Source organism: Sturnus vulgaris, chromosome 3 (genome assembly GCF_052056855.1).
Source record: "Sturnus vulgaris isolate bStuVul1 chromosome 3, bStuVul1.hap1, whole genome shotgun sequence".
NCBI classification, from domain to species: domain Eukaryota; kingdom Metazoa; phylum Chordata; class Aves; order Passeriformes; family Sturnidae; genus Sturnus; species Sturnus vulgaris.
Genome location: NC_142245.1, coordinates 90,830,889 through 90,847,164, shown reverse-complemented (window position 1 = coordinate 90,847,164; position 16,276 = coordinate 90,830,889). Strand labels below are relative to the sequence as shown.

The following is a 16,276-nucleotide window of genomic DNA, read 5'->3' as shown; positions in this document are numbered from 1 at the left end:
GAGACAGACTGACTGCAGAAAGACTACTGAGAATATAATACATCTTGTCTAAAAGTCTTTAGTCTAAATCACAAGAGCTGTAAACGATCTTTAACTAAAGAATGCACATGTGGTTTATAGCTTGCAAAAGACTCCCTCTTCATTATATGGTTGGGGTATCCTCCTGGAAATGAGCTCTCCTACTGATTTTTATAATGACAAGGCAGAAGGCAGAACAAAGAGTTACCACAAAATAGTTTGGAGTCAGCAAGGGTACAGAGGCAGCTGCATTTGCCTCCAGCCTCTGCTCACACTTTACCCTGAGCTGGCAATACCTGTGCCACGGAGCAGCTCCAGCAGTGGAGTTTTCCCTGGCAGGAGATCAGAACAGATGCCCACGACCCAAGGGTCACAACTGCTGTGCTGGTTTTAGGCAGTTAACTCACAAGTTTGGGCTGAAATATTGAGGAGCTCATACTGGGAACAATGTGAACATTATGGACAGAAATTTGAACCACGCGGGGGACTTTTCCTGGCAAATACTGGCAGAAGTCAGTGGTTTGAATTGTAAACTAGGCAAAGAGCTATCAGCTGGATGAAAGTGTGTATCAGTGAGCACCTAGATAACATAGTGAGTGCACTGAAGAACCCCTCTGACACCATAAAACAGGCTGTAAGGAAAACTAAATTAATTATTCCTGATTATATCCCTGGGAATTCAGGACAGAGCAAAAGTAGACTATCTCAGAAACAGAAAATGTTTTGCTGTGTTTCTCACTAAGATATTGGCAGCTGATTGTACTGTAAATACTCAGCTGCATACAGTGAAAGTGAAGAAAATAATCATGCAACAGAACTGCTGAACAGCAAAGAGCCAGGACTGCAGTTGGGGGATGGAAGATAGCAGGGCTTTCCTGTCGGACTGTCCTACAACAAGCGACAGTGTATTTGCAGATGATGCTTTTGATAAGGTAAATTTCTTGGTACCTGAGTGACAATGCAAAAGACACAAGAGATCTCTTAATGAGAGGTGTAATTTCAATCAGGGAAGGGGAATTCACGACAGGGCACACACTGAGAATTTTATGGAGCATTATTCCTAATTTTAAAAACTCCTAAAGTAGAATGAAGATCCTATTTCCTCTTGGAGCTGAATGAACTATCCATAAGAAATACTTACCCACAGAGGACATCAGTGTATGTACAATACATCTTGAGTAGTTACAATACACGAAGTACCTGTACATACACCTAAACTGTGCTTCATGCTCACACCTGACTCTGGCAAATTATTTTTACTGGCACACGGTGTAGCAAATGTAATTACAGATAACACAATGCTCATAGAGCAAGTGCTGGCACCAGAGTGGAAATCTCTACAGAATGCAGGGGTTGACTGAACAACTGTCCCAGGGCTGTGTTTGTAAGGTCACCAGGGCTTGCTGAAGAGCCTGGGCAGGTTTCATTCAATGCAATTGTTTCTCAACTGGAAAACATGAATATTATTTCTAAAGCACATGGAGCTGTCTTAAGTGGTTGTTTACAGTAGTATTAATTGCTATGGGGCCTGATCAGATGGAAAAGTTAAAAGGAACAAAGCCGGAAAATTGAAACAATAGCAAAGAGAAGGAGTGGCCCAGTGCATACAATAACCAGGTTCACAGCTGCTCAAAAACATCTCAGCCATCCGGCTCTCTGGGACTGAACTGTCCTGCCAAGGTTGTCAGAGAGACATCCATGCAAACACTGAAGCTAGAGCCTTCCCTTTCTTCATTTTGCTGGCTTCCCGTCGGGCCTGGGGGTGTCACCCTGTCCTAATCACAGTGTATTCCCTATTGTTTTTGCTGTGAGATTCTACTAAGCTTCCACTGGTCTCTGCCTGCGGAACTCTGATGCTTTCATAGCACTAAGTGTCAGCAAAGGATCAGGAGCATCCTTTCAGCCTTGACAAAACATACATTTATACCACTGGAGTGAGAATCAACACAGTTTCTTCACAGCTGGAAGCCTGGCACTGCATGCTGAGGTGTCACTTGGCTATGCCTGGCCTGGTTCCCCCAGTATCTTCCCTGCCTTAAACTGCTAGATTACTTCCACCTCATGCAAAAATATGAGCAAAAGAGATGATACCTTTTACTCTTCTACCAGGTCCTCCCCCTACATCTACAACTGACTCATTGCTTTCCTCTTTTGTCTCTCCTTTTTAGTTCCGTATTTTTGCCAGGACAGCAGGCAACTCACTTGGAGCAACAGCTCAGACTAGGAATGCAGCAAACTGACAGTGATTTAGAGTTCACCTGGGAGCACAGAGTTCTGATCAGCCCAAAACACATGAAGAAAAGTCTAAATACATTAGTTTCGATATATGATAGTCCCAACACCACAGACTTACCTGTATTCTACCTGGATTTTCCAGGCACACAGAATATCTGCTACAAGTCTTCCAGTTACAACTATCTCTGTAACTGGGGTTATAGAACACAAAACAAGAATTATTTTCAAATATAGCACAAGGGTGGTTTATACTCTTTTCCTGCAGTGTGAGATTTAACCCACTGGAAAAAAATATACTAGGCACAACTATATTTTAATGAACAGCTCATGGGCAGCCCAGAAACAAGCAGTAAATAGGCAGAAGTGAGACACTTCTTGCATGATGGATGCTTAGGCAAAGTAGCATGGCTCTGTTCAGAACAATGGAGTTTTCCTGTCTGGCAAGGGGGATCCAGCAGGGCCGGGGAGAGCCAGGAGGCAGCCAGGGCTGCTGCCCTGTTTCAGCAGCACCTCACTGCCCTGGGCTCTGCTCCCTGAGTTACACACAGCAGTGGCAGAGCTGCAGCTGGGGACAGACAGACACCTCTCCAAGCGAGGGAGCGAAGGATGGCAGGGAGGGGACACCTCGCAGCTGGGACAGCACCTGGGCATGCACAGGGAGCCAGGACGGTGCCGAGGAATGGCAGCAGCGTGGGGGCTCAGGAGGGTCTCCGGGAGGGACAGAGAGAGGGAGACCCCATGTCACAGCTTCTGTGCCGGCTCGCAGTCCGAGCTGCAGAATGGCTCCTTTGTCTCGGCCCCTCTTTGGGCCTGAACGCCGTGAGTCATGCGGCCAGATGGCCGCGGCAGCCTCCGGGAGCGCGGGGCGGGGGGAGCAGAGAAGGAAAGCTTCATTCCTCAAATTCGCACTGATCCCTGAGGCTTAGACAGCAAAACTGCAGGAGAGCACAGCGCCGGAGGGGTGACTGAGGGTCCCCGGCAGCTAAAGGCACTCCTGGAACGAGGAGATGGACATGCACCTTTAGACAGATGGACTGATCTGCTTAGAGCTGCTTGGAGATGTGTGTGATTTGAAAGTGCAGCTGGTGAGCGGGGTCTCCATGCCCTCACCATGCCACCGGCATGCCAGGAAAAGCCCCACTTCCAAAAGAAAGCCCCACCGCTATCCCTGAGAGCCATCACTCGGGGAGCTGCCCAAAATAGAAACTGCACAGTGGGTGCCAAGAGGCAGTGAGGCAGCGTAACTAGGAAAATGGATGAAAAACAAGTGCTGAGCAACAGAGAGGTATTTTTGTATTAACCCTGCCAAATGGATTATTTATACCCTAATCTTCTGCTGTTGGTATGACTGAACTTTTTAAAGGAAAGTTGCAGCCAGCTTCTTCTGGTTATTTAATGAGGCAGATAAGCTCACATCTTAAATCAGTTCCACCAAACCTCTGGCTGCCATCCCATGCACATGGATTTCAGGATAATTCTTAAGGAAGGCAAAAAGTGACAGCTTACAAAGAGCAATTCTGGGAACAACAGGGCATAAGGACTGTCCAGACTATAAACAGACCTTCAGCAGCAAAACTACATCAAGTGCTGAAAGTGTCTTGCTTCAAGAGAAACATCCATGGCATGATTTGCTGGTAGGGGAACTGGATCCTGGAAAGGAGTGGACTCGGCCCAAGCATCTTTGCTGCCCAGAGAGTGTCAGTGAAGGCTGAAAGGCAAGAGGCAAATATACATAAACAGACCAGGGTTCTCCAGTTCATGGGAGCTGGGTGCCCTGGCATTAGCTAATAGAACATTTGGAGAACAGAAAAAAAGACAAAAGACCCTGAAAGGTTCAAGGCAAAGTCATTTCTATGTTGAACAGCAGCATCTAAGCAGCAGCACCCACAGAGCTGACATCTACCTGGAGCCCACACCTGCCTTCAGATGCCTCCTTTCCAAAGCCCTAGAGCCCCTCTTCCGCATTACCAAAATCATGCCTTGAATGACTGAAACCACCTACATGGGATGAGCAATGGCCTCTGCCTTTTTCTCATTAGTTCTGTTAATGTCATGGTGGAAGAATGGTCACCCTCAATTATCTTTAAGAGACTATGCAGCTCACCACAGCTGCTAAAAAACAGCTAAATCCTTCCAGGCATACTTTGGATATTTACACAGCAGAATGTATGTATAGCATTTATTACAGAATCCTAATAATGGGCTCCCATCACCTCTCATATCCACTGTCGAGATCCTCCATTCCTTGGCTATCTTTAATATTAGAACAGCTTATCTTCCCCTAAAATTTAAAATAAGTCGCCTTTACCACAATTTAAGAACATTGCTTCTTGTGCTTTTTGCCCCCGGAATATCCTTTATTCCCTTCCTCCTTAGAGAATCATTTAAAGTATTTTAACAAACAGTGTTGTCACGCCTCTCCTCAGTCTTCTTTTCTCTAGACTAAACATCACCACTGCCTTCAACTCATAGAACATTATTTTTTAAACCTCTATCTTTCTATTTCTTTGTTTCTGAACTCTGTCCAGCTCTGGTCCACATCTTTTCTGAGAGTGAAGCATCCACAGAGTCACATCTGAAATTTCACCAATACTTTAAGTACTAAAATAGTCACTTTGGACATCTCATTATACAGGATCTCTGACATTGCCTCTCATTGCTGAACTCGTAGTTTTTAGCTACTGGGTTTTTTTCCCCTTCAGGCTTTCACCATGAAAAATAGAACTTGGGATCTTATCAAATGGCTGGGAAGGATATTAGAAACTCCCAAGCCAGGAATCTAATAGCTCTGTATAGGAAACAAGTCCAGATATGAGGGTAGACTTGAGAGAATAGGTGATACCTCTTACTAGTTTATACAGACTTGATAGTGAATTTGAGCTGATTCATAGTGAAGCACACAATACTCTAGTACAATTATTTCAATAAAATGAGAGTATTTCTGTCGCTGATCTGCTTTTTTAAACAGGAATTACTGCTTGAGCACAAAATTACTTCTTGATACATTATTAAAATCTATACCAATAGAAAAACTAATGAGCAAGCACTACAAACAAAATTACTTATTACAAAAGCATATGCTGAAACAGATTCACTGGTGGAAACTGGTAATAGTTTCCTAACTTTGTGAGGAGAAACTTAAGTGTATTAAACAAATGTCACCATAACCAGAGGAAAATACTGTAATGTGATTTAAGACTGATGTTTAATTATTTGCTCTGTCTAATTATCTAGTGGACTCTGGCAGAATCCTCACTGACTGATGTTTTAGATACCTTTCTTGAGTACTGAGATTTGCAAAATTTTATCCACAGCTTGCAGTTCCTCTATGTTTTTCCTCTTTGGCAGGAAATTTGGCATCTAATCGCACTTTTTACATTTAGCTTATGATTGCCTACTAAACTATTTCTCAGGGCAGAATCTGACTCATAAAATCTGGCATCATCATTCCCCCAGGACTGCATGTTTGTCTCAACCAGCCCAGCTCTATAATAAAAGGAACATTTGAAAAATTACCTACACTTCAAATCCTAAAGTATCTCCATTTGTCCTTATCAAAAAGGCAGGTCTCTTGAGCTGCTTTTACCTGTCAGTCAAACTTCTGGCAGCTTTGCACCAAAGCTGTTAAGCTTCTCTGTTTTCTCATTCACTCATGTGTCTCTCTTCTTCTTGGTGCCATCATTATCTCTGCTACTTTCTTTGTGGTCTTTTCCTCAATTATGGAGTCCGGTTTTAGTCAATTTCTAAGTGGAGAGAAATAAGGAGCCCGGGTGAATGTTTAGAATTAGCAAACGGGTGTGTTAGTGGACACTGAGGAAAGACCCTTGTGGAGCTGAGAACCATGAGACCTTCATTGGACGCTCCATTAACATCAAAACTCTTCACCAACAGGTTTATACCAGACTATTCTGGGAGCCGGTTAGATTCCTGGTTTTAAAGGATTGCATACCTTCCCACCCTAACTTTAGAAACTGGCTTGGTTACAAGCTTTACAATTTCTTCTTCTATTAGCTGTTTCTTCCATGTTCTAGAGAAATAACGTAAGTTCACCCAAAACATGCAAGGATTTTCCAGATTTGGAAGCTGCAGAGAGCACTGCAGTGGGGAACTCACCCAGATCTTGCATCTAACCCAGGAGACTTGTAATCACCCAGAGGCTGACGCATAGAGTAAGATTTTAAATTCTCAGCTAAACCTAACAATCTTGTGAGCAACAAAATTAGCAAAAGAAAACCAAATCGAGAAAGCAAAGGGAAAAAGAAAAAAAATTCATTGAAATTGAATTTGGGTTGTCTACCCCACAGAGAGAAAGACATCTGTGTTGAACAGGCTGAAAATGAAATTTTCTGTAGACAGCATTTAGCATCAACTCTCCTCTGAAATTTTAATGAATTAAAATAAATTTCATCCAAGAAATAAGGGATTGCCCAGGAGAATGAAAACCCTAGATAATGTATGTCTTCCAGAAGGAAGAGGCAAAAGAAGCATGCTGCAAAGAGACCAAAATGTCTTGTGCAGCTGGCAGGGCTCAGCACAGACTGCTCCAGCATGTCTCCTCCAGTCTGACAGTGCCCTGAGGCCCGTGTGCACAGAGTGATAAAAGTTACTGAAATAACCCCATCTCTGCAGGCTGCAGCTGAGGTGTAAACAGGGGGATCAGTGCTGTCTCTGCAGGAGGGGGTTTGGGGCACGTCCCAGCAGGATTTCAGTGCTCCTCAGGGATGGGCCTCAGCGCCGGGGCACGGCCGGCCCGCAGCGGGGCTGCTATCCTGTGCAGGCACAACTCACACTGTTAGCTGATCCACCTGTGGGCCAGGAGAGATCCTGAGAGCTGCTGGGGGTGCTACCTGTGCTAACAAGCTCCTTCAAAGGCAGTAAGTGTATTCATAACAAAAATTGAAGCCACCTACGAAGAAAGAGGTGCCTGGAGAACCGGGGATGCCAGCAGCACCTTAGGATGAACAGTCAGGCCCTTCCACAGCCTGCAATTTAACATTTCCAGCCATCTACTAGGATGACAAGCCAGCATAAGCACTGCTTCCCAGGAGCATTCAGTGGTTTAGCACAGAGCAGCACTGCACTTAATCCTGTCATCCAAATTCTTCGTTGTTCTTGGAAAAGACGCCAGAATACCACGAGAGGAGCTGGCCTAATTGCTTCCTTTCATTACCATCTATGGATGCTTCTGTCAAGCTAACCTCCTTTACTGACTAGGCTTCTTTACAGCTCCTGACCTTCAGCCTCATGAGAGGGTTGGAGATACCAGCTTCATTGTCCACTTCCCCCATAGTCTGCTTTTTAGCCTCTTTTTTTAACACTCTCTGCCCATCATGGTCATTCAAAGTAATTACTCTTTTCCACAACTAACCCTGCTCCTCAGTCTAAAGTGCAGTTTTTCTGAAGAACGTTCTGAACAGGGTATTTTCTGCTTCAGGTTTCTTTTTTGCTTGACAGCTGAGTTTTATATTACCTACTTCTAAATCCCTAGAGCAAAGAATTCTTCTTTTTCTGCAAAGTAGATGTGGCATAGAGATCACCAAAGACCTATTAGCATCCCACCTCCTTCCTCGTTCCCAATACTCTGTGTTGGTTTTACCACTAATCAGTATTTAAATAATGTTTGCCAGAATATCTATAACACCTATATAGGTAGAAAATCACTCTCTATGCAATAGCATTAGAAACAGCAGCAGAATTACTACAAAAATTGACAGAGTTGAACAGGTATTGTTTTCCATTGTGGCCTTTAATTACTGATCAGACACTGAATTTTGTATATTAGAGATTTTATTCCCTTCTGAAAGAAAGGTCTATCTTTTTAACCTCAAGAGTAGAGTTGTTTCAGATCCTCAGTGCAACAACAACATGATCTGACTCCAGCAGAGAGGGTAGAGCAGTCTCTTCTGCCAGTGGTGGTCACTCCTCACCATCATAAGACAATTGTCTTGGTGCAGCATCCCTGGATGATGGCAAGAGAAAAGTGGAAAATCTGTAGAACACAGATTTCTCAGGCCCATGTGCACGGACTGTGGATTTGTGTGTAGGAGATGGTCCTGACAGGAAGGCTGGATTGCCTTCCAGCTGTGACATCCAGATAGACAAACCAACACTCTGTTGGAAACTGCATTTCCAACTGCTGGAACAATTACAGCATACCCAGCAGGATGGGACTCCCTTCAACATATTTGGATAGAAACAACACAAATAACAGAAGATACCATAATAATTTTTCACTTGAGTTCTACTTAGGAGACTAGCACCTGAAAGACATAGGAATTATCTTTTAAATGCTTTTTCCACTCGGACAGCAACCACACCAGAACAAGGAAAGCTGATACAGAAAGAAGGCACAGACTTAAAAAATAGATAAAAGTAAATTAATTAAATTTACATTTTGAAGAAAAGTACCAATCCCAGTGTTAGTGATTCCATGAGTTTCCATCTTCACATATTTTACATTTTCAGCTACAGAGCAGGTTGCAAACAAAGGAGAATTCTTTTAAGGCAAAACAGGAAAAAATTAACCAAAGGGTAGAAGTTCATTTTGAATCCAAAGCAAATAACCCCCAAAAACAAAACCATAGGTTTTCTTCAGCCAGGTACTTCTATTGTTTAACTTGTGGAAAATTGCTCTATAATTAGAAAAAGAATGAAATTAGTTTTTACTGTTTTGGTTATAATACATTATTTCCCGATAAGAACTTTTGAGAGACCTAAAAAGTTTTTGTCTTTATGAACAGATTTGTGGAGTAAAGTAGCTTGACTAACAAAAAAATATTCTAAAACTACGGGATTTTAAAACACTCAAAGTATGCACTTTAGGGTGCAGTTCTGCTTGCAGGGTTTATAATCTAGTCAACAGTATGAAAGGAAAGATGAATTGAGAGACCCATGAAAAGGACTCTGATGCCACAATGCCAACTATTCTTGAGGGTGAAAAAAAAATAAAACGGATAATTAGCAATGAATGTGACCTTGAAATAATTTTATTACAGCAGTACCCAGAGAGTTTCTTACACTGTCTCTTGTATTATACCATGTAGAGGGTATTTATCATCAATCTTATTTAAGGTCCTATTTGTACACCATACAGTTGGATAGTCATTTTAACAGTATTGAGGGTGGCTTCTAGCAAGATGGCCTGGATATAAACATCATTAGCCAAAGCATCTGCTCTTGGCCAGTGTCAGAGACAGAGTATGAAAACAGACATTTGATTATATACTGTAAGGCCAACAGAGATATTAGTTTGGGTCTCAGTGGCAAGTTAATGCTGTCAGATCAAGTCAATTAATCTTTGTTTTGGTCTGTTCAAGCTAGCCAGGCACAGCCAGAGCCACAGTGCTGGGATATGTCGCTGCAGTTTAAATCTCACTAACCATGAAAATAGTCTGGGTGGAAAGGACCAGCCTGTGGAGGCCATGAAGCTGACTACTGGTTTCTCATGTGCTAGAGACCCTTGTAGGAGCAGGAGCTCACTCACTGAGTTACTCTGCTGAGGGCACTGCAAGGAGATAGACATGGGGGAAGAGGAAGTACCAATGTCTTTGCAAAGACTTTTGTCTACTTTAAATACATGAAAAGCCACTAAAACTGAGGAGCCTTATAATGAAATAAAGGCTCTTTAAAACATCACAGGGTATTTCAATCAGTGAATGCCATGAAATAACAACACAGTAAATTAACACTGTCAGAGAAGTGGGAAACATCCAAAAGGTGAGGCCTCTTTGAAGGACCCTACCTGTGATCACTGTGCACAAGCACTGCATGAAGATGGGAGCAGCACAGACCAAGAGCTCTGTGGTGAGACAGAACAGAGTGTGTGGGGGGGCTGTGTGGAAACAGTCTGAAAAGACCAACTTGCAAATCCAAAGCATGTGTGTCCCCCAGCTGAGGGCACTCATGGAGCCAGTGCTGCTGGAGGATCACAGGGCACCTTGTGCAAGCCAAGAGCCAGGGGAGGCAGCACACGAGCAGACAGGCACTGCCTCGTGGCAGGTTTTCAGGAGAAATCCACCTGGAAGAAATGAGATGGAAGAAAATCATTGCAGGTCTCCAAATGGAATTTGAATAAGTCTGTGCAAATTAACTATAGCTTACTCAGCTTTTCACAGTGCTGGTGTACTGGGATCTTCCAAGACATTTTTCTGAAGGAAAATTAATAAATAGATAAAACTCCTTACCCAAGGGCAGTCACAGAGTCCCCATGATGGCACAATGAACACCATGGCTACAGCTGTGCCCTGACCAGAACTGGGACCATTCTACAGCATCAGGCCAAATGCCATGGAGCAAATCACATTCTTATCACTAAATCCACCCACCAAAAAGGGTGGTGTGGTGAGGGGAAGCACTGTGTCCAAAAGAGCTAAAGATGAAGATTGTCCCAGCTCCCAAGCTGTGCCCAGGAATTGCATGTGAGGGCAAGAATTGGAAAGGTTTCCAGTGTGATTTTGGCCTGAATCAACACCTTAATGATACAGATGGGACTGGGTACCAGTGCTCAGGTGTTGCATAAATACTGCCATGCTACAGTTCATCTATATACTAAGCTGTATGCAAAGACCATGTAAATCTTTACAGGGAAATGCTATATGGAGACCAAAATGTTCTTTGGTGTTAATACCCAACTCCAGCCATTGCTACAAAACAGTGAAAGTAACAGAAAAATATGAAGAGGAAAATTCAGTGTTAATTTTTTTCTCTCTCTTTTTTTTTTTTTCTTCAAGAGTTCTCTGTAACTTGAATAGTTGGCTTGCTAATCAATAAATTTCACCTCTGGACTTGAGGAATCAGGAGAATCTTTAGCAAAAAATGCAAGCAGCAGACAGACCAATGTGATAGCCTGAGGAGGAGTGCTCCCAGAAAACAAGGGAGTTATGTCTTGGCACACTGACCAGAGTCACTGCAAGGGCAATATACCTGAAGTAGTTTCCTTGGACTTTCAAAAATGTTGAACAAACATCCCAAAGACTCATAATAAACAAAGGCTGATGTTAAGGAAAATGGGATATCATTTATAAAATTATGCTTTTAAGGGTAGGAGGAGAAAATGTGGAAATAAAACAAACACCAACTTTCACGTGGAGTTTATGTTAGGGAACTGTACCTTTCAACGTAGTCAAAAACTGTTTAGAAGAAGAGGCAGCTTAGCACAAGTGAAAACTTGGTGATGAGGCAGTACAAAGAAAGATGAGGTTCAACACTGAGCAGCCAGAGGATGTCACGGGGACACAACTTCCCCTGACATAACAAGCTGCCAATCAGCAAGTAATATTAAGTAGCATAATGAGACTGGTAAAAGGACCAGGTAAGCACTCATCTCATTTTGACCATTCCTGAGGGTACAGCAGAAGGCAGGAACAGAGCAGGTTATAGCTATGCTCTCAAATCAACAACACTCTTCTAAGTAACTCTAAGAATATGACTGGAAAAAAAAAGTTATAAACCTGGCAACATAACAAATTTTATTTTTAGACAAAATACAGCTCTTAAAAACATCAGTGGTAATGGAAATTTCTTTATGAGACCCACCTCTGCCCTTATTTATTAGTATGTCAGTGGCTAGAATAAAATAGTATTTCATGGTTTTATTCTATTCAATTGACCTAGAATAGAGTGATTTTAATCTCTTCTTCCCTGGTAACATCTACAATGCATCACATGATCTTATCTCCTTAACTCCAATTCTGCTCTTGATCCTACTTTTCTAAAAAGTGGTTTCATTTGCCCTATCTCTGTTTCCTGGAACAACCAAGATTACTGTTCCTTCTGCAACATCTCTACATGGGAAGGACTTGTATTCCCAGAGAACACTGCTTCCTGATGGAAAACTATTTTCCAAGACATGCTTAGGTAACTGAGGTGCAATACCCCATCAGGCAAAATATGATCTCTCAAATGATCATCAAGCTAAGCAGATATGTAAGAAAGTACTAAACCCTGGAACCAAACACAGGACTTCTGTGCCTCTCACTATTATTTCTGAACTCCATTGAAATTCTGAACTCTCTTGCTAGAAGTTATCATTGCTCACATTTTAACAGCAGAATCGGAGCAGCCTAATTCACAGATGATTTGCAGCTGGATCCCCACATTTTTGCAAACAGCTGGACCCTTGTACCCCTTGAACTTTGCAGGCTTAAGCTGCAGCTAAGAAACATGCTTAATGTAAAGACTGCAGAATCTGGCAGAGATGCAATATGCCACCTGCAGGATTTACACAATTTATTTGCTTTCAGCCCATATTACTCAGTACATGGAGAGATGTGTTAGTTATCCAAGATTTGTTCTGGTACCAGAAAAGAAAAGCGTGTACATAGCTCACAGAAGAGTGGGGGAGAAAATGAACATTTTCCACTAGCAAATATGAAAACAAGTGCATCTTTTGTCTTCCGTTGGAATGGGATCCCAATTGGGGTAGTTTATATGACATTCCTGGAGGGAGCATGCTCTTGCAGCATGTCATATCAGATCTAGGCATGAACCCCTGAAATTAACACTTGCCACAAGTGCTATGAATTCTTTGTTTTCTGTATTCCAGGGGATTTTTTTTTTCCCTAGTTTGCTGATCAGTAGTATCTGACAATGTCTGAAATCTAAAATTCTGTGCTTGAAGAGGAATGACACCAGGGGTGGCTGCATCAGGCTCGGCAGTGTGAGAACCTCCTCCCTCCAGAGCCGAGTGCCGTGCTGGGCTGGCTCCCGTCTTGGCAGCTGACCAAGCTGCCCAGCAGCACTAATAGGCATTTTGGGTTTTGTCCTGCAAGATCTCTGCATGAAGACTATTCAGCACAGAGGCACTGCCCCAGTAAACACCCTCTAGTCTGCATGGAAACCATTCCAGACAAGCTAAAGTACATGTTCATCAGAATCCGCTTCCAGAGCAATCCTGTTAGTTTAATTAAGTCTTCAGCATCCCAAGAAAATCAGTCAGAAGGAGAGCAATCCTGCAAGCTGGGAAAAGAACCCTCTTTCCCCAGTCTACCCCTCCAAAAGAACTGATCTAGGATTACAAAATGCCTCTGCATGCAGCAGCAAGACATGAGAAGTGTGTCAAGCACAAGAAAAATTATTATAAAAATTTGACATGACAGATAAACATAGGAGACATTAACAATAGCCAGTTTTTCGTAGCCTGCTTAGATCCCTTGGATAAGGGTAGGCACATGATTAACCAAAAATTCTAGCCAATAGCTGATGTTACTTCAGCATTTTTCAAATGCTTCAGCTAGAACCTTGTCAAAATAAACGGTGGATTTGTGCTGTATGTGCTTATATGGCAAGGTTGATCCACAATGATACTATTACAGTGCTGTAAAGCATAAAATCTAGTTAATGGTTTCTGCCAAACCATGAATCAGTTGCAAAATAGTGACCTAAAGCATGTTCTTTTTTTCCATTCTCTAATATTTCTTCACAGCACAACCCAAACAATTGCTCATAATTAAACTGATTGGAGGAGCAGACACTGGCAGGAAATACACTGCTGGCACTGCTCCGACAGCACTTCATTGTATTGGATTTAGAACAATTACATCAGTTCCTTTCATTTTGCAGAAAAAGAGGAGGGGGGCTGCTTTTTATCTTTTGCTCTCTATGAGCAAAATCAATGTTTACCAAATCTCCTGAAGCAGATTCACGTATTTTTAATGAACAGCATTAAGTGCATCCCTGAATACCCTGCTGCCTTTTGCCCATCCTCTTCACCTTCTTCATGGATGCTTTGTATTATTGGTCAGTATGCATCACGATATTTTTTGGGAAAACATAAGTAGATTAGCTTTTAATAATGGAAGGACAGAAAATGAAACATATTATACAAGAAGCAAGTGAAAGTAGAGTGAAACATTTAAAGATAACATGACTTGTGACTTCTTCCACATCCAAGGCACAATAGTTGGTGGGCACATATTACAGAGAATAACATCCCATAACACTGGAGGGAAGCTAAAGCCAAGTTTTGCCCTTGAGCAGACTTACACAGTTTGAACAAAATTTTAACAGAGACAAGGGGTTGCTGACACCTATAGAGACAAAGTCAAAAGAACACTGCATAAAACTGAAAGTTTTCCTTCTCCTTCACAGTAGTTTTATACCCCAGATTAGACTTAACACTTATCATTTCCTACACAAACCTGCAAGCATTCAGCTCTATTCAGGGTACCTACAGCTCACAGCTCTGCACACACATAGAAGCCATATTTAGGAGGTCCTTCAGCCAAATGAATGATCTGTATTGCAAGAAGCCTTGTTTTCAGTTCCCATGGCCTTGACAGATTTGTCTTCATTCTGCAGTGCCTGGTCTACTGAGCACTGGGGAGAGTAAGAGGTTGGCTTGTCTCTACAGCAGTTTCTTGTTCCCAGCAGAATGTTGCAACTCTGGGCCTGCACAGAGGCCAGTCACAATCTGGCAGTCAGTTGGATACTCATGCATTCAATTAAAGTGCTTTTTCTCTCACACATGCCCGGCAATGTAGCACTTCCCATGAATGGTTGTGAATGGACCTTTGAAGAGGTTCTCACAGAATGAATGTACCTCTGTTTCCCCCAGCTGCTGAATAGAGGGCAAACTTGTTTCAGAAATATAATCTATATTAGTAAATTTATAAGTGAGATCTGTGCATTCATATCTCATTCTTTACCCATGCAGACTTAGGAACAAAATCTAGAGTGTTTTTGTGGGGGGAGGAGAGAGGAAAACCTACTTGTGAATAGAGTACTGTGCAAGGAGTGAAGAACATAAGGCTTGCAGCTTGCCTTCAGCAAATCCCTTTGTTTCTTTGCCCTTCTCTTTCATGGTCCTAAGTCTTGTCAACCTATATAAACAGCTCCCTGGGAGCCATAGCTGTGGCTGATGCTCCTCAATATTCTTTTAGTAGTAAATCCTGAAAGTATCAATATCATTAAAAAGAAGAATTTGTATATTGTAAGACAAGGTTACAAGTCACAGAATCAGAAAATTGCTGAGGTTGGAAGTGACCTCTAGGAATTATCTAACCCAGCTCTCCAGTCTGAGGATGGTCAGCTACAACATGTCACTCAGGACTACATCCAGTCTGGTTTTTAATATCTCCCAAGGATGTCAGCTCCACAGCTTGTCTAGGCAATCTCTTTCAGCATTCAGCCATCTTCAGAGCAAAGTCTCCAAGTATTCTTCCTGCAGTCCAACTTCAGCAACATTGCTTTTCCTCCTTTCCCAGGATACCACTGAGAGAGTCAGTTTCCATCTTTACTCCCACCTCTGCCCCAGTCAGGTAATATCTTCCTCTCTCTCACTCTCATTTTAATGCTGCAATCCTTCCATCACATGATTATTTCCTGGCCTCCCTCTACTACCCTCATGTCTTTTACTGGGAAGCCCATAAGTGGACAGGGCCCCCCTGGCCCCACCAGGACTGAGCAGAGCAGAGGGCTCCCCTCCCTCAGCCTGCTGGAAAAGTTTTGCTGGTGCAACTCAAGAGGCTGCTGGGCACCTGTGCCAAAGGACATACTGCTAGCTCACATCAGCTTTGTATCCAGCAGGAGCCCCAACTTTTTTCTTGCAAAACTGCTTCCCATCTGCTCAGATTCCAGAATATTCTGATGCTTGGATTTAGTTCTTCCCAGGTGGAGGACTTCGTACTTACTTGCTTGGGTGAACATATTGTGGTTCCTGGTCACCATTTCTCCAGTTTGTCAAGACCCTCTGAATGGCAGCACAACACTCTGGAGTATCAGCCACTCCTCCCAGCTTTATATCATCTACAAAGCAAGTTCCAGACCCAAATAAACATGAAATGGATTGAACCAGAAGAAGTTTGGATAGAAAAACTTCTTCACACAAATGTTTGTCAAGCACTGGACCAGGCTGTCCCAGAAAGTAGTCACCATTCCTGGAGATATTTAAAAGTTGTGTAGATAGGGCACTTACTGACTTGGTAGTTCTGGGTTAATGGTGTGACAATTATCTTACAGGACTTTTCCAGCCTAAAGGGTTCTGCAGTTCTAAAACAGGAGCAGAAGTACATTTTGATCTATGTCA

The 16,276-nt window shown here is 42.7% G+C and overlaps 1 long non-coding RNA gene across 1 annotated transcript; it reads right to left on the bottom strand.

Moving 5' to 3' along the window:
- Window positions 1–7,980: 7,980 nt before the first annotated feature.
- LOC148224478 (uncharacterized) lies at window positions 7,981–15,215 on the bottom strand. Its single transcript, XR_015802684.1, has 2 exons — window positions 14,424–15,215; window positions 7,981–10,270 (listed from the first exon to the last, which is right to left on the bottom strand). It is a non-coding gene; the product is annotated as an uncharacterized LOC148224478 (long non-coding RNA).
- Between the last annotated feature and the right edge of the window lie 1,061 nt (window positions 15,216–16,276).